This window comes from Bison bison, unplaced genomic scaffold (assembly GCF_000754665.1).
Source record: "Bison bison bison isolate TAMUID 2011002044 unplaced genomic scaffold, Bison_UMD1.0 scf7180017864036, whole genome shotgun sequence".
NCBI classification, from domain to species: domain Eukaryota; kingdom Metazoa; phylum Chordata; class Mammalia; order Artiodactyla; family Bovidae; genus Bison; species Bison bison.
Window position 1 is genome coordinate 4,873,630 of NW_011494608.1, and position 18,119 is coordinate 4,891,748.

General features: G+C 55.3%; 1 protein-coding gene across 1 annotated transcript in view; it reads right to left on the reverse strand.

Moving 5' to 3' along the window:
• COL22A1 (collagen, type XXII, alpha 1) overlaps nucleotides 1-18,119 on the reverse strand; it is a 226,139-nt gene that overhangs the window by 180,795 nt on the left and 27,225 nt on the right. The gene's annotated exons all lie outside the window — the stretch shown is intronic.

The following is an 18,119-nucleotide window of genomic DNA, read 5'->3' on the forward strand; positions in this document are numbered from 1 at the left end:
AGCAGTAAGACCCCAACCTATGAGCACACACGCCGTACACTCACAGGTCCCGGGGCACGGCTGAGGAGTGGCTGCCATCCTCCGGGACTCCAGGTCACCCCTGGAAACAGCCCTTGCACCCCCCTGCCCGTCCCTGGTGACCCTGCCACCCCTGCCCCTACAGCCTCCAGCTGCCTAAGCATCGAGGGTACCAGAGCAAGGCTCAGGCCTCCTTCTAGTAAAGTACAATATTGATAACCTGCAAATACTGTGCTAGTGACTCACCTCCGTATCTTCTGCCGACAGAGGCCAGTGGTTGGTCTCCTTTGTGACACCTGTCAGTGCAGTGTTATGCCCATTTTTCAGATGAGACAACTGAGTCTAAGATCGCTTAGAGAACCTGCTCCAAGCACACCTCTGGTTAGCGGTAGAAGCAGGATTCAGACCCAGTATGACCCCAGCATTTCCACACTTGACACCACAACTCGACATAAACGTACGGGGTGGGGAAGAACACACGTTAACACTTACTACCTCTGCGAGCGCAGGACTTGAAGTGGTTTTTACCTCCTTTTTGCTTTTCTTTGTTTTCATGTGGGCCTTAAAAATATGAAGGTGATTCACTAGTACAGTATTTGCAGGTTATCAATATTATACTTTACTAGAAGGAGGCCTGAGGCTTGCTCTGGTACCCTCGATGCTTAGGCAGCTGGAGGCTGTAGGGGCAGGGGGCGGCAGGGTCACCAGGGATGGGCAGGGGGGCGCAAGGGCTGTTTCCAGGGGTGACCTGGAGTCCCGGAGGATGGTAGGGACCTCGTGGGGCTCATATGCACGTCTGGACTCAAGACATCTGCCACAAGGAGCAAATGTGTAAACATACAGACGAGGCAGCCCCGCCCTGCTGGAGTCACAGGCCAGACATGGGGGATGCCGGGAACAAAGGCAGAGAAAGACACGGAGAAGCAAGGGGTCGTCATGGGTGATCAGTCCACAGAGGAAACTGGCTGGTGAGAGGCGCTAGGTATGGGGGTCAGGACGCACGTGGGGTCTGAGAAGACTCCGGTCTTGGTGCTTCTGGGCTGAGAGCTCAGAAGGGAGCAAGCAGCCACAGGAAGAGCAGAGGGCCAGAAGGTCCCAGCGAGGGCTGAGCCCCGGGGAGGAAGCCACTCGGTCAGCCCAAGGGTGATGGGCAGGGGGGTGGGAGGGTAGTACCAAGCCCTGTAGCAAAGTCCAGGGAGGGGAGAGGGCAGAGGTGGATCAGGGGACATCTCCTAACCCCAGGTAGAATCTTTCAGAGCAATGAGGAAATGACTCTGCCCGGGATACAGAGCAGGGCAGGAACGGGGCCATCCCAGCCAGGGAGAAAGAGTTTATCACGGTGACCTTGGAAGTGCGACCCCTGCCAGGAGGGTGTGATTCCAGCTGTCCGTATTCCTTGGACCTCCTTCCTCCTGGGGACTGTCCCCTGGGCTAAGCACCAGTAGGTGTCAGCAGAGACTGCGAGGACCTCCTGGAGGCCAGGCAGGGAGAAGCCTGGGGCGGCTGGAAGTTGGGGGGGCGGCTGGAAGTTGGGAGGGCGGCAGAGCCTTCGGCCAGCACCCAGGTGCTCAGCCCCGCAGTGACCGTTAGCACCTGGCATCTGAGCAGCACCTGAATGCAAACCTCCTTCACGCCGCATCTGACGAGCGCCTGCCACACACCTGGCACTAAGTCAGGCCAGGGCTTGTGGTAAGGGGCCCTCGGCACTCAGGGAGCTGCCGTCTCCAGCAGACAGGGTGGAAACTGGTCAAGCCAGGCACTGATGTCTCCAAGAACCGTGTGATCCCAACCCCTGGAAGGTGCGGAGGCCAGTGAGGAGTGCAAACAGCAGGGTCGGAGCTGGCTGGAGGGCCAGGGTGTCTCCACTGAGGTCTGAGGTGGAGCCAGGCAGGTGATAGCAGGAGGAGGGTGGTCCTCCAGAGGCACGGGCCAGGGCCGGGGGCCCAGGGAGCGTGGCCACCATGGCCCGGATGGCAGACAGGGAGGAGCGACCGTGAAACAAGCTGGGGGTGGTCCAGGAGGGGTGGGGACTGACAGGCCCTGGTGGGAGATGCCGCTCTGCCTGGGCAAGGATGGGGGCGGACAGGCCCTGGTGGGAGATGCCGCTCTGCCTGGGCAAGGATGGGGGCGGACAGGCCCTGGTGGGAGATGCCGCTCTGCCTGGGCAAGATGGGGGCGGAGGGACCAGCCAGGGGGTGGCAGAGAGCCACAGGGTTGCTGAGGGAGAGGCGGTCAGACCCTGGGCTCTCTGCCAAGCAGAATGAGCAGGCGGGTAGCCGACTGGATGAGGAGAGAACCAGAAAGAATGTTCTGAGTGTCTGGAAACCTGTAGGAAGAACCCATCTGGAAAACAGAGAACCCAAGTCCAGTTCCCACCACCCCGTGTTTGAGGTGTCTCAAGACACCCAGCAAGCAACCAGATCCATAAGCCTGGCTTTCCGACTCCAAGACGAGGTGCCTGGCTTTTGGTTTGGGAGTGGCCCATGTGCGGACAGCGTTTAACGTGCTGGGAGGGCGTGGAGGACATGGTTTGGAGAGGGAGAGGGCCAAGAGGAGGCCTCGGAGTAGGTCCCAGCCTCCCGTGTCACATGCCGGGACACGAGAACTGACCAGCAGAGGAGGCTGAGAAGGGGAGGCTCGTGAGATCGGAGCGGGACCCAGGGCAGGGAGGAGGCCCAGAGGCTACAGGAGGGAGCGTCTCAGAGGACAGGGTCAGGCCCCTGAGTAACAGAGTTCACCACCAGGAGGCAGAGCTCACGCCCAGTGTGGGACGGCAGCACGACCCCGCCCTGCACCCCGAAAGCACCATGTGGACGGCCAGGGGCCGGGGAGGCTTCGTGGGGGAAGCCACGCTCTCTGTGCGAGGCACCCTCCATCTTCTCTGACCTTCCGAGACTGTCTCCTCAGTTCCAGAACCGAATCCACACCCTTAGCATCGACCCTTCAGGGTTCCAACAGGGACTGGACAAGAGAAAGGACAGGAGGCTCCAGACTCAGGGCTGAGGCCATGGCGATCCCACGGGGTCACGGCCCCCCTCACCCCAGGACGCCGGTGCCCAGCGAGGTGTCACCTGAGGTGTCCGCACCCCCGAACCCCGAGCTTCTGCAGAATCAGAGAGGACAGGGAGCAGCCCCAAGGTTTTCACACAGGGCAGGGGTCCCACATGAAAAGGTTGCTGAACGGGCGAGAAAAGCTAGGCAAAAGGAACCCTCCATTCCTTCCAACATGGAGTCTGAGGAGATGGAGAAATAGGTAAAACCAAAAAAGCGGCAAAATTATCACGTGACTCCAGAGAAGGGTGAACAAGATATGTCCCCCTGGCCCTGTGCAGAGCGGCTGAGACTGGGCTGGGAAGACCGGAGGTGGGGGGTGGGGGGAGAAGGGGGAGACCCACGGCGGGAAGAGGCCTCGGGAGCCCGGCTCTGGAGGCAGTGCAGACCTGAGGCCCTCAGCATGTGGCCAGGACAAACCACCTCCCCGCTGCATTTCAGGAAAGAGGACAGGCTGAGGGAGCGCAAATGCCTCCTCACAGGCACACCCCTGACTGCTACCCACAGCGTCTGTGGGTCTCAGGGCGGATGGGCGAGCAAGATACCCAGTCTCTTCTCTCTACTTTCAGCCACAGCCTCTCCATTAGCAGGCGGCCTGGGGTCAGACTGTGTCCAGACTCAGGGTCATGTCCCCAGTCAGGGGAGAGAGACAGAGGCCTGGAGCCCACTGTGGACAGTGGGGCCCAGCTCAGCCGTGCACCGCGTCAGGCCCTGAACGCCTGTGTGTGGGGGGTGGGATGGCAAGGTGGGCACCAGGGCACCAGGCAGAGGCAGACACAGCCAGCCCCCAGGCCCACCTGCCCCTGGCCACTCTCCCCAAGGGTCGGCGGAGGTGGGTTCCTGGAACGGCCACCAGCTGCATTTCCGTGGGAGCCATGGGGAGGCCAGTGGGTCAGCACAGCCAGCCTGGCTGCCTCCCCCCAACACTGGACAAACCAGCCGCGGAGGCAGAGCGCTGAGTGGAGCCGGGGCTGAGGCCGGGAGGAAGGCTGGGGCACGAGGGCACACGGTCCGGGGAGCAGGGCCCCCACCTAGGGCTGCCCGCCCACCCGCCACAGGTGGCAGCCTCCCCCAAGGACCTGCAGGCAGAGGCTGCGGAGCCCCTTCCGCAGTGCGGCTTCCTGCCGACCTCACGCAGGGAGTGCAGGCACGGGGGCCCCCCCTCCTCCCAGCTGACCATGGCTGCTGCCCCATCCCCTTCCAGCCCCGTGTCTTCACCAGGGCATCACCAGGTGCTGGGCTCTCTGGTCAAACCTCCGCTCACCTTTCCTAACTTCCGAAGGCCGACCCTTCCGCCCACCCTAGGCCTGCCCTCAGACAACCTTCTCGGGGACACGCACCCCATCTCTCGGGCTTTGCCCAGCCCACCTGCCTGGGGTGCTGGGCTCAGCTCCAGCTCCCTCTCCTGCTCCACCCTGAGCCTGGGGGCACCAGGACCGTGAGGGGCAGCCGTCGGTGGGGTCTGTGGACAACACTTGACCTTGCAGCCTGGGGGGTCCTTACCCCCACAAGGGCCCTGTGAGGCAAGGCCAACTGAGCAGGAGCAGTGACGAGAAGGGGGCTGGGCATAGGCTGGGCAGACTGGGGCCGCTGTGTCCTGGACACCACTGGACGGGGGTCTCGCCCGCCTCCTAGGCCCACGTTACGGGGATGGGACATGTTTCCGGGGACACTTTTCACACTTGATCGGTGACTTACATGTAACAGAGTGCACAGTGGGTAGGTTTCCTTTTGTTCTTCTGCCTGGGGTTCGGGGCTCAGGGCCTCCCCAGTGCTGGGCAGGCTTTGGTCAAGGCGGAGGTCACTGGAGATGCCCAGCTCTGCATTCCAACCCCTGGAACCATGGGTCCCACAGGGTCCACCAGTACAGGCTCCTCTGGTTCAACCTGAGCTCAGGGCAGATCTCAGGCCCTAGGCAGACACGGCAGCAGCGCAAAACACCCAGGCTGAGCAAGCGGCGAGGGACGCCGGGCTCGCCCTGCAGGGGAGCTGGGGCCCCTCCAAGAGCTCCTGTCATCACTGCCCCTGCCTTGGTCACTCATCCTACGTCCAGCTGTTAGACTGATGCAAGGAACAGGAGATGGACTGAAAACAAACAAACCAAAGAAAATCACTATGTGTTCATTACTTGATCAAGCAACACTGGCTATGTCCAGAATATGAGCAGGTATTTCAGAAGCGCAGACAGACACTCCATATGCACTGGGGTTTTTTGTTCCTATTCCCCATGAGATTCCTCCATCTCTCTCCCACGCGTACGTGTCTGCTAAGTCGCTTCAGTTGTGTCCGACTCTTTGCAAGCCTATGTACTGTAACCCTCCAGGCTCCTCTGTCCATGGGATTCTCCAGGAAAGAATACCGAAGTGGGCTGCCAGAACCTCCTCCAGGGGATCTTCCCAACCCGGGGATTGAACCTGCATCTCTTAAGTCTCCTGCATCTGCAGGCAGATTCTTTACCCCTAGCAGCACCTGGAAAGCCCCAAATGCACTGATTTTTAATAAAGCTGTAATTTTACAACTTCCAGGGTGAGGGTCAGGAGGAAGGGGGTTTTGCTGTATGGACCACCTGTCTCTAGATTCGTGTGTGAGTGTGTGTAGGCACATACATGATCCATGTGTGTGTTCTGAGTGGGCATGTGTGTTTGCGTGCCCGTGTGTTTGAGTGTGTGTGTGTATCTGTGTCTGTGTGACTGTGTGTCTGTGATTTGTTGTGTTTATATGTGGATAAACTCAAAGAAACCTGAATCTGTGTCATTAAAAGGACAAAGACAGACACATTTTACAGCCAAAAAGTCGCCAAGAACATGCTGCTTTGACAATTGTTTTCCTTCAGCCTTCCAGGAAGCGTGAGGCTGTATCAGAAGCACAGCAATTAATCAGCCGCATTTCTTGGAAAGCCCCAGACACCGTGTAACCCCTGTGCCCCCCTCGCCCTCCCACAAGTGTGAATCCAGATCAGCTAGGTCAAGGTTAGCTACAGGATGTGAGAGACACTCAGAAGGCAGAATTCCTCCACATAGTTAATTATATAGATGCATACTTATTTACAGACACGTGTGTATATATAGACTGTGTATACGTGTATATACATTTTGCAAGTGCCAATTTCACTGTGGCCACTACATTTCATCCCTTTACCAACGCAACACGAAAGCCACTGTGGCAAGTGCAGAGTCAAACCTCCCTCCCTGAGCTGGAACTCCTGGCGTGACGATGCCAGTAAATGAGACAGTCATGCCTGTGTGCACGCACTCTGTCTGGGATGGCCCAGGGACAAAGAGCGCCATGGCTGGGACCATCCCACAGCCAGGCAGTGGCAAGGGGAGCACGCAGACCCACAGCTGACCTTGAGTCCTTTTTAGTCGTACCGGGGTATGAATCCTTGTCTAAGACGTGGGATGGCAGAAGGACTTTTTAGGATACACGAGTCACCCCTAAAAAATGGCAAGGCGAGGAAGCACCTATAAAGCAACAGCTCCTGGGGGCAGGGGAGAGGGTTATGCAGGATGACAATCAAGACACAGAAGGGAAGGGGCCTTCTGGATAATTTATAATTTTCAGTATATAATGGGTGGGATTATATATAACATATTATTTATAATAGTTAATATTAATTTTTAATGTATTAATTTATAATATAATGTAAAATACATATTAATTTATAATATAATAGGTGGGTGGGAACCCCACACACCCTGCTCAGCACCCCATGAAACGCCCTCTCCAGGGTCACCCCAGGAGACAGTGGCAGCGACTTCAGATTCTCCTAACCATTGCATCAGAACCCATCATCGGGAGTCCGTGATTTTTCCCTCTACAGAGCCAGAGAGTAAACACTTCGGACTTCATGGGCCACGTGGTCGCTGTCACAACCACTCTGCCTGTGGTTGTGTGAACAGAGCCACCGGCCATATGTAAACAAGCTGACATGAACTACATCCTCCAATAAAACTCAGTGTGTAAAACGTGGTGCCTGAGCGGATCTGGCCTGCGGGCTGGAGTTGGCCAGCCCCTGCACTAGGTCAAGGATGGGCTTGCCTTCCTGAATAGGCTAGCTCTCTTTACAGAATCCAAAGTGCGTGAACTTCGAGACCCTGCCTGATTCCCTCCTGGGATGAGGAGCTCACACGCAGTCGTTATGTCTCAGAACTTCAGTTTTTTACTTTTTTCAAATATAGATTTGTCATAAAAATAGTTTATCAGTTGCACCTTACTCTCTGACCCCATGAACTGCAGCATACCAGGCTTCCCTGTCTTTCACTATCTCTTGGAGTTTGTTCCAATTCATGTCTATTGAGTCAGTGATGCTATCTAACCATCTCATCCTCTTTTGCCCCCTTCTGCTTTTGCCTCCAATCTTTCCCAGCATCATGGTATTAAGTATGATAATAAACAATGCAATAAAAACAAGAACCACTGTAAGTGGTTCACTAGATCAGTAAATATCACATTCTTTCAGACGAGGAGACCAAGGCTCAGAGAGGCTCACACTCCAGCCCAGGCACCACCAGCGGGCAGCAGGCAGCGGGCAGAGTTGGGATTCCATCCAGTCTCTGTCCACAGATCAGAAATGCTGGCAAGGCCATGCCCTGATTATGATGGTCACAAACTCTGTGCCAGGCTACAAAGGGAGCCTTTCATGTGCATGTTCCCTGGGCTCCAGAGAGTAGGTAGTAATATTACTGTCCTCGATTTATAGTAAAAACTAAAGGTTAAAAAAGGAAGCTGTCCAACAGAGAAACTTGTGTTTAACTGGGGCCTGTAGACCTCAGTCCATCTGCTCAACCCAGATGCTACAACACTGTAGCTCCCCAGGGGCAGAGGGCAGGCTATGAACGCAGGCCCTCCCCAAGTTCTCATCCTGTAATCCTCACACACGCCAGAAACCACGCGTTCCCAAAGCGGGTAATACTGCCTCCAAAGGAGCAAAAATGGCTTTCAGTGAGGGTTTGAAAAAATCTGAGGGATTTCAGATGGGGCCCTCCAAAGTTCAACCTACCCAAACAGCATAAATAGTAGGTGTGATATTACGGTTTCAGAGAAGCAGGCAATGAGAGGAAACAAAACACTTACATAAATACCCTTCAAAGGAGATAATTATTTTTAAAAGGTCAAGAAATACTGCCCTGCATAAAACACATAAACTCAATCACCTTTCTGACAAACAATAACTATGCACACGTGAGCTTCCCAGGCGGCTCAGCGGTAAAGAGCTGGCCTGCTAACGCAGGAGATGCAGGTTCCATCCCTGGGTCGGGAAGGTCCCCTGGAGAAGGAAATGGCAGCCCACTCCAGTACTCTTGCCTGGGGAACCCCACGGGCAGAGGAGCCTGGGGGCTACAGCCCACACATGCCGACACACACAGTAAGAGCAGACAGTGGCAGAATGTGTGCTCAGGGCCATTGTTGTGTCAAGCACTTTCTGCATCCCAATCCTTAGATTTTTTAGGACGCTCAACAAGGTAGAAATGTCACCATCATCCTCTTTGTACCAATGAACAGGACAGGAAGAGGTGAGCTAACGGGCCTGAGGCTTCACCCAGGGTGCGGGGTGCCAAGGCCTCCCACCAGCCCACACTGCACCGGGGGGAGTCACTGGGCATGTGCAAGCCTGCTCTAGGAGCCTCCCTACCTGCACAAATCCACAGAGAGCTCAGCACTTAAAAGGCAGGACAGCCATCCTAAGACCCCAGAACCCAGCAGCAGAAAGCGATGGTCAGGTGGGGAGAACTCAGGACGCGAGGGGGCCTACTCCTTCTGTGCATCGGGAAACACCCATCAGCAAGTGTGGACAACACGAGCTGCCCTCCCTGGTTCAGCAGAGGCTAAAGGCGGAAGCTCTGGGGTTTGGACATGTGGGTCACGCAGATGCGGCCAACAGAGGAGTCAGGCAGGGGCCTCATCAGGGGCGCGGGCCCTGTGGGGCCGGGCTGGGCAACTCTGCCTTCTTCCCCAAGCACACAAATCAAGAATGAGTGATGGGTGGTTTTTAGTTTTCCATTGCTTTCAGTAATTTTCCAATAAAATGTCCCAGCTCATAATCAGAATTAAGAAACCCCATGACCGTTTCCAGGGGGTGACCTCAATCAAGACAAGTTTTCCCAGGGAGGACCTCCCAGTGACCTTCAGGCAAAGGGTGGGACCCCCAGCCTCGCTTCCTGAAGGCGATGTGGTCAGGGAGCCAGGCCACAGGCATCCACGTGGCGGCTCCAAACCCGCAGCTGGGGCGGCCGCCGGCTCTGCCCCGGCTTCAGATCCATCCAGGGGGGACAAGCTGGGCAGGTCGCCTCATGGGCACGTGTGTGCTCCTAGATGTGAGTGTGTGTGTGGTGTGTGCAGTGTGTGTGTGTGCATGTATGATTTATGGGGTGTGTGTGGGTGTGTGTAGAGTGTGGGGGGGTGTATGTATGGTTTATGGGGTGTATGTGAGTAAGTGTGTGTGTGTGTGTGCACGCATGCGCTGACCTCACAAGTCTCTGGGCCATGCAGAGGGACGTGGGAAAGGAGACGGGTAGGGACAGGAGGACTTGGTCCCTGGGCACAAGGCCGCAGCAGGGCTGTGCCCTCTCTGATGACCACAAGACTCAGGCCCCGAGGGAGACAGGCCCAAACAGACTCCCAGCCCAGACACGCCGCCCAGACATGCCAACAGCTGGGCCCAGGCTCTCCCTGGACAGTATCTCTTGGTCCTCAAGGGGACATTCTTGGGTGCTGAGGTGCGCTCTGCCCTTGGCTGGTTCTCGGCCCCCTCCCAGCTGGGTGGACTCTGGAGAGTCAAGCCCCAGAGTCAAGCCTCAGCATCCGCCCTCAACAGTAAGGGTCCCTCGGCGGCTTTGGCGATAAGCGCCCCTCGGGGGTAAGCGGCCCTCACCGGTAAGCGCCATGATGCTCCACCCCTGGGCACCACTGCTGCCCACCCCCGCCAGGCCCAGCCCCTCCTCCACCAGTATCAGGCCCAGGCCTCCTGCAGGCCCTTGGCTCTCCTGCTTGCCTCTGCTGGAACTCTGGCCCATCAACCTTGGCGTGAACGGCTATTCCACGTCATTCCAGCTTTTCTCTTCTCAAAGGCCTTCCTATAACCTTCCCACTTAAGACCCTTTATCATGCGACCCTTTCTCATTTCTTCAAAGCACTTAACCACTCTATGAAATCACAATCAAGTTCACTTGATTTTTTTTTCCCTCCATCTTCTTTCTGGAAAGTATTGCCCTAAAAGTAGAATCTCAGATGTGATCACTCACCATCGTGATCCCCTTGCCTCAGAACAAAGTCCAGGAGATAAGAGGGAAACAAAAAATATGTGTTGAGAAAGTAACCCACGTGTATCATAGAGAGCCTTTAAGACGCGCACTGCCGCGAGCTGCTGTCTTCAAAGGTCCACCTGGTCCGTTCCCAGTTACACAAATAAGTCCTATGATTTACTCACACTGTTTTTTGCTATTAAAAAAAAAAAGCATAGAATATATTTTCAAGCGATTCCCTCACCTGAAGGTGAAGTGGCCTATGGCAGATACGGTCAAAAGCAATAAAGAGCCTCTCAAGGAATTTCAGTGCCCAGCCCCCGGGCCCATCTTCCCCATCCTCACGGTAGCCAAGTCTGTGAGCAGGTCTAACGAGCAGAGGACGTCGGGACCCTTCTTGCAGGGGCTGAGGACACGCATAAAATCACAAACTGGTGAAACGCATGGCTGGGGAGGGGATGCCGACATGCTCCCCGTGAGATCTGCAGGAGAACAGTGAAATGCATTCCACCTCACACATAAGAAAGCCCCTCTGTGTGTGTGTGTGTGAGTGTGTGTGAGTGAGTAAGGATCGCATCCAGTAGTCAAAACCCACTGGGAAAGCATGTGGACACACAGCACAGAGGAGGGAGGGAGGGAGGCTGCAGAGACACGAGAAGCTCCTCCTGGGCCCTGTCACACTAACATCCAAGAACTACAGGACACAGCCCAGGACATGGCCCTTGTCCCTGGGGAGAGGGGAGGCAGGACCACCAGAGAGCGTCCCCAGAATAGAAGTAGGTGGAGGCTCCCCGGCTGTGGGTGCTGGCAGCCACAGGATCGCTGAAGGCCACACCACCAGCTATATAAAGGCTGTGTCGTGGCCGTGACCGAGCCCAGGGTGGAGAGGGCTCTTAATTACAGCTGTGGCTCTGGGGCTGGGCCTCCGCCCCACGCTCTGCAGGAAGCCAGGCTGAGATCCAGTCCCCTGGGGGCCTCGGCAGGCCATGGAGGGGCAGGAGCTGATGCCCTGACACGGAAGTGCTTCCCTGGATGAGTCCAGGGCCAGGGGGACAGTGAGCCATGGGCCAGAGCAGACTTTAGGGGAGGTCACTGGGCAAGGCCACGGAGGTCATGATGCTAGAAACAGGCCTCTGACAACACCGCCATGCGTGCTTAATGCTGCTGCTGCTGCTGGTCCACTCCTAAGTCTGCAGATCATCTCTTTCATTTATAAAATGAGGATAAAGATTTCTTCAGCTACCATGACCTTCATCTGTCTACTGAACAAACAGCCACTGGTCACCGTGCAGGAGCCAGGGCTGGTCCAGGCCCTGGTAGGGTTCAATAATTAGACATCTGATGGGATTACTACGGAAGGACAGCTCAGAAAAGCTCAGACTCGCGGGCACTGAGTGTTGAGCTGGGTGAGGAGTCGAAGGCCTGATTCCCTGTGATCCTGGATAAGCCACTCGGCCCCTCAGTGCCGTCAGCGACAGAAGGAAAACTTACTTAGGGGATTGGGGTGAGACTTCAAAGCCACAGTAGGTTTAAAGATGGTTCCTGAATATCCAAACTTAGTGGGAAGAGCTCAGGCTCTGCGGTCAAACAGAGTGAGGTCAAAATCCCAGGTCTGCTTCCAGCCAGCAGGGCCACTTCAGGAGTGACCCGAACTAGCCACCCCACCGAGGGACCAGGAGTGGCCATGGGGTAAAAGCCAATATAAGTACCTAAGTGTTGTGAATATGAACTCTGAGAAAGGATGGACGTGGAAAGGAAGCCATAAATGCATTAGAAAAAAAAAAAAAAAACAGCTGGTGGCACTAAGTTATCCTATTTGCTGCTATGATTTAGGAGGCAGGTTATGGGAATTTTGCTCCAAGCAGAGAGGGATGATGGCATTCTGAGGCCTGAGAAGCAGAAGGACAGTTCGAGTCCATGGCTGATCCAGGAGCAATTTGGACAAAGAGAAGCTTCTGCAGCAGCCACCCTCAAAAAGCGCTGTCCAATCTCATGCCTGGTCCTGTCCCCACATCACCCCCTCCTCTGCTCACATGGTCACTCCCGGCTGGGCTTCCAGACCAGAGCAGGGCAGCCACGGCCCCCACATCCCAGCCTGTCCTGCCTGAGGGCTGGGGCTGGGCACCCACCTGGACACTGGCCCCTCACCTCCTGTGCGCTGAGCTGGGACTCAGTTTCCCCACTGTCCCCCAAGACTGCCCTGCCTCCCTCTGGTAGCCAGGCTGGCTGGAAAGCACAGGCTCTGGAAGCAGTCATACCTCAGTTCCCATCTGCAGCATCAGCATCATAGAAGACGGAGGAGGAGGAGGAAGCGGAGGAGGAAGAAGATCGTATGAAATTTCCTAGCAGCCACAATTTTAAAAAAGTAAAAAGAACTAGGTAAAATTACTTTTAGGAATATGTTGTATTGAACCCTAAATTTTGAGGATGTGTGTGTGCTTCATCTCTCAGTCGTGTCTGACTCTTGCGACCCCACGGGCTGTAGCCTGCCAGGTTCCTCTGTCCATGGGATTCTCCAGGCAAGAGTACTGGAGTAGGTTGCCATTTCCTTCTCCAGGGGAAATCTTCCCGACCCAGGAATCCAACCCAGGTGTCCTGCATTGCAGGCAGACTCTTACTGACTGAGCTACAAGGGAAGCCCCACATTTCCAGAATACTATCATTTAAACATGTAATTAATATAAAAAGATGCATGAGATGCTTTACTCCCTTTTTTCATACCTCGTCTACAAAATCCAGTGGGTATGGCACTCAGGCACTTCTCAGTCTGGACCAGCTCCAGATTGGTCACTGGCCACATGTGATGGCCAGCGCGGGACGAGGCACTAGTTTCCCCAGATGCAAATCGTGAGCACTGACACCGCCCCTTCCCCCCACCCCAACTGGGCTGGGTGAGAACACAGTGTGAATGAAACGCAAATATCCTCCCCAGCCTTCAAAACGTTTGGTGCTCAGAGAACAGCGGGCTCTCTGAGTGCTGTTCACCTCCCCCACACCCTGGGAAGTCAGGTTGGGGTCCTTCTCCCCCAGATGTGGCCTGCCATAGGGTGCAGGTATGATTCACCCCCCACCCCCCATGCCCCAGCCTGCCTTTTCCAGACGTTCATCAACCTCCAACATCTAATCGTTCCACTCTGCTCACCAACATACACACGAGGGAAACAGTTATTGTTGGCTAGGATTTCAGATTTGCTGAATATGCTTAGTCTTTGCATTTGGGAGGCAGTAGATCATTGCATGAGTTGCTTCCAACATGCACAGCACAGAATCCACTGCAGGTTGCTGCCCCTGATTTCTTTTTCAACAACATTCAGGCAGCTCCTCCTCCATCCCAGGCTCTGTTCCAGGCACTGGTACCCCTAGGAACAGCCTTTCCCTGGTGAGGATTATATTCCGTGGGTGAAGGCAGCTCTGACGCAGACAAACGAACAGAAATTTCAAACGGCAGGAGGCAACCAGCATGCACAGTCTGTGGTATAATCATGTGTCACTTCCCTGCTGCCTCCAGGAGGAAAAGCTTCCCAAGGACAAGAAGGACATCAGCTCCAACACCGCATCCTGGACACCTGATAATTGCCTGGCAGAGGACTCACTCAGTGTGTGACTGCTCAGTGAATGAATGAATGGACCGACAGATGGACTGAAGTGAACCGATGCCGACTACAGCGTACGGTTGGGTTGAAGTTGAATGAATGAACAGATTAGTGTGAATCCACCATGGCTGTTGAATGAATAAATGAATGAGTGGACTGGATGGACTGAATGATCACAACACTGGAAACCCATGTCCTTACTCTCAGATCTCCCAGGTCATCAGTGAGAAGCCCCCGTGGGAACAGCCCGGATCCAGACCATGCATCATCTGCAGGTACCCTGCCTGTGCCAAAGGGCTTCTGGCTGTTTGGATGCTCGTGGGGCTCCTCAATCTCACCCGCCACGTGCTTCCCACTACGTTCCTGTTCGCTCTTCTGTTTTGTTTTGCTTTGTTTCTAATTGAAGCAATTGTGAAGACATTTTGCTTCCTGAGTCTCCAGAATAGAGCGGACCCTCTCAGCCTCCAGCTGTATTTACAAACCGGATTCCCTTCAGATGATTAAGAATAACTCGACTCTTCCCTCCATTCAGGCATGTGGAGAAGCCTGCGAGGGAGAGTCCTGACTTTCTCCTGACATTTCCACAGCAAATGTGAGATGTGCTGGCCGGCTGGACGTGTATCCTTTCCCCTTTGGGTCTGGTCCCTGGTGTTCCTGCCGGGGTCAGATCCCTTTCCCTGGGGGAGGAGAGGCAGTAACTGACCCCACTCCACAATATCAAACAGGGTCCTGTGGTTCAGGCCCAGAGAGTCAGCCTGCTTTCACTCTGAGGTTACGGTGATTGGCTGGGGACAGTCACAGGGTCTAAAAGGCGTCCAGCTAGTCAAGTCCAGGCCTGTGGGGTCACCCTCTCCTCTCCTGGGTCCAACCCACACCCGCTCTTTCTCTGTCCTGCTCGGGCCCCTGTCACCCAGCCCCTTCGCTGGCTGCTGTGGGATGTCAGCCAGCCTGGCGGACAGGGAGTGAGGCAGGGACTCATTTCCTGCTCCCTCTGGGTCACGGCCGAGTGGGCAGCCGCAATTCTCCCCGAGACGAGGAGACCAGAGCTTGTGATGGTCAGGCCCTCCCCACCCAGGGGCCCCGGCTCCCTGCCATCCCTGCTCCAGCCACTGGCTCCCGGTGCCTCCCTCTCCCTCCCCAACCTCAGTCTTCTCCAAACAGAACCTCATCAGCATCTCTTCCATCCACGCTGGTCACTGCCGGACGCTGACACACAAATCTGCCAAGAACAGAATTAACAGCAAAGGCGAGCAGAGCAACAGGAGAGTAGAGGGCCTGGTCCCCGCTCGGGGTTGCCCAACCGCTGGCCTCTGCATCCTGGGTGATGTCTCTGTGTCTTACTCCTTAAGCAAGTTAGAGCAGGGTTTGCTGTTACCTGTGACCATTGTCCCTCGCTCAGACCCAGGGTCAGTGGTGGTGAAATCTGTGTTCTAGGGGCACAGGGGGATGAGGGCAGAGGCCGACAGCCCAGATTCTGTGCCCACACTGCCACTTTATTAACTGGGCAACACGATCCAGTGACTTGATGACTCCAGGGTTGTCCGAACCATTCCCAAAGCCATCCCCTGGGAGGGGGAACCTCTTCAAAATCTAGCTTCTGGTCTGCCAAGATGAAGAACCACTTTGAACCCAGGCTGCCAGGATGAAGAAATGCTGGCGGGGGTTGGTCAGCTGGGTGCTCACAGACTCTGAGCCACCAGGCTGGATGACTGCCCCTGGGCTGACCTGGTCCTAGCACCCGCCTCTGTCAGCCGGTATTTCTGGCCATATGCACCTAGATCAAGTCTCTACCTGGCCGTGGTAAAGCAGTTCATCCTCCCTTCCTCCTCTTCCCCACATGGCGCCATCACCTCTCTGGACTGCTGCTGAGGGCCCTGCAGGCCTTGCAGCTGTGCCCCCTTGGATCTCAGCATTCAGCAAGAAGGGGAGCATCTGTATCTTAGGAGGCTGTAACGAGGGTCAAATGAAGTCACTGTGGAAGTCCACAGCCAGTAAACTGCACGCTATGGAGCAGGTGAGTGTCCCTTAACCCTCTGGGCATCCCTTTCCTCATCTGTAAAACGGGCCTGGGCATCCACCCCCAACACCATTCTCTGAAGTTGCCCAGCTGTCTTGTGAGGGGGCTCACTAACCTGCCAGGATTCCTTTCTCCGCGAAGATCTGACCATGTCACATCCTGCCCAGAACCCTCAATGCCTCGCGGTGCACACAAGGCCCCTCTTTATCCAGGCCTTGACAATCACACAAAGCCACCAGCCCCCACTCTGCTCCTCTCCTCCAATCATTATAGTGCACTGACTAAACGTTGCCACCTCATCCTGAAGCTTGTGCTCTTTCTTCTAAACTAAGTGCCACCTCCTCCAGGAAGCCCTCCCTCATTCTCAAGGTCACCATCCACCAAAACCACAGCAGGACCTCACCCACCACATTCTTTTCTTTGGTGTCTTTCCCAATATCTAGATGAGGAACAGATTTCATTTTCTTGGGCCCCAAAATCACTGCAGATGGTGACTGCAGATATGATATTAAAAGACACTTACTCTTTGCAAGAAAAGCTATGACAAACCTAGAGAGCATATTCAAAAGCAAAGACATTACTTTGCTAACAAAGGTCTGTCTAGTCAAAGCTGTGGTTTTCCCAGTAGTCATGTGTGGACCATAAAGAAGGCTGAGCGCCGAAGAATCAATACTTTTGAACTGTGGTGCTAAAGAAGACTCTTGAGATGCCTTGGACAGCAAGGAGATCCAACCAGTCCATCCTAAAGGAAATCAATCCTAAATATTCCTTGGAAGGACTGATGCTGAAGTGCCAATACTTTGGCCACCTGATGTGAAGAGTCAACTCATCAGAAAAGATCCTGATGCTGAGAAAGATTGAAGGCAGCACAAGGGTACAGGATGAGATGGCTGGATGGCATCACTGACTCAATGGACATGGGTTTGAGCAAACGCCAGGAGATGATGAAGGACAGGGGATCCTGGCGTGCTGCAGTCCATGGGGTCTCAAAGAGTCAGACACGACTTAGAGACTGAACAGCAACAGATGAGGAAAGCCTGAGGGCAAGGGCTGTGTCTTATCTTTTTCTATAGGCCCAGAAATCAGCACAAGGCTGCACAAACAACAGACTCTCGTTAAGTATCTGTGAATAAGTAAGTAGAGATTGAGAAAGTCAACACAGAGAAAAAGCCACAGAGTGCAAAAGAAATGGAGACAAGCATCAAGGCTCAGACAAGTCTTAGCTGCAAGGCTGGCCCATCCCTGAGACCAGGTCCCTGCAGCTCCGGCCTGCTGTTCCCACTGTCAGTCCCTCCTCCACTGACCCAGCCTCCTGCCCCTGTCTAGGTGGGACCCTCGGGGCTCCCTGACCCAGGGCTCAGTCCCCCAGAGAAGTCAGTAAGACAGAGGCAACACTGCTCCCTGCCCCCACCTGGGCCCGGGAGGGGGAAGTTACCAGCAAGGAAGGAATGTCACCCCAGTGAAGCAGGCACAGGCTGAAGCTGGGGAAAGGCTGACACGGGAGAAACCCACTCCAGCCCCTCCTGTCCTGGAGAGGGGGCTGGCCTCAGGATGACCCCACTAGAATCTTGAGGTCAGCCGCCCAGGTCAGAGCCCTAGGGGCTCCTGGCTCTCTGCCCAGTTGTCCCCTTACTCCACCCACAAACTCTTCCCTCTCTCATCCCCCTAGCCCTAGCCACAGTCAAGATTCCAGACAAATAACTCAGAGGCCTCGGGTGATCTCAGAGAGCAACAGGTCAAGAGCCCCTGGCCTTTGGGACCAGCAGCAGCCATCATCTTGAAGTGGCTGCCTCGGGCTTGTCCAGGACAGTTCCTGAAGGCGGTCTGTGCCCCATTCTTCCATGATTTTTCACTGTGACACCTCAGGAAAGGGGCAGGACCTGACATCTCTCACCTGTGTGAGCAGGTGCTTGGGCGAGGCCTTGCAAGCACCTGCTCTGACTCAAGGGCCCTGAGAAACCAATGCATAGTCCCCATGGCAGATATGGAGCTGCAACCAGAGACAGGTAACCAAAATCTGAGGCTGGATGGGGTTTAGGACCCAGCCCTCAAGAATTTTCTTTCCCTGGACTCAGGGCCCAAGGCACAGGGCCCATGGGACCCTGAGGGTAGGTGTGCACGCTGGGGGTGGGTGCGCCTGGGTTTCCAGGTTCCTGAGCAGCAGAGCAGCCGCAGGGTGTCCTCAGGCCTGCCTCTGCC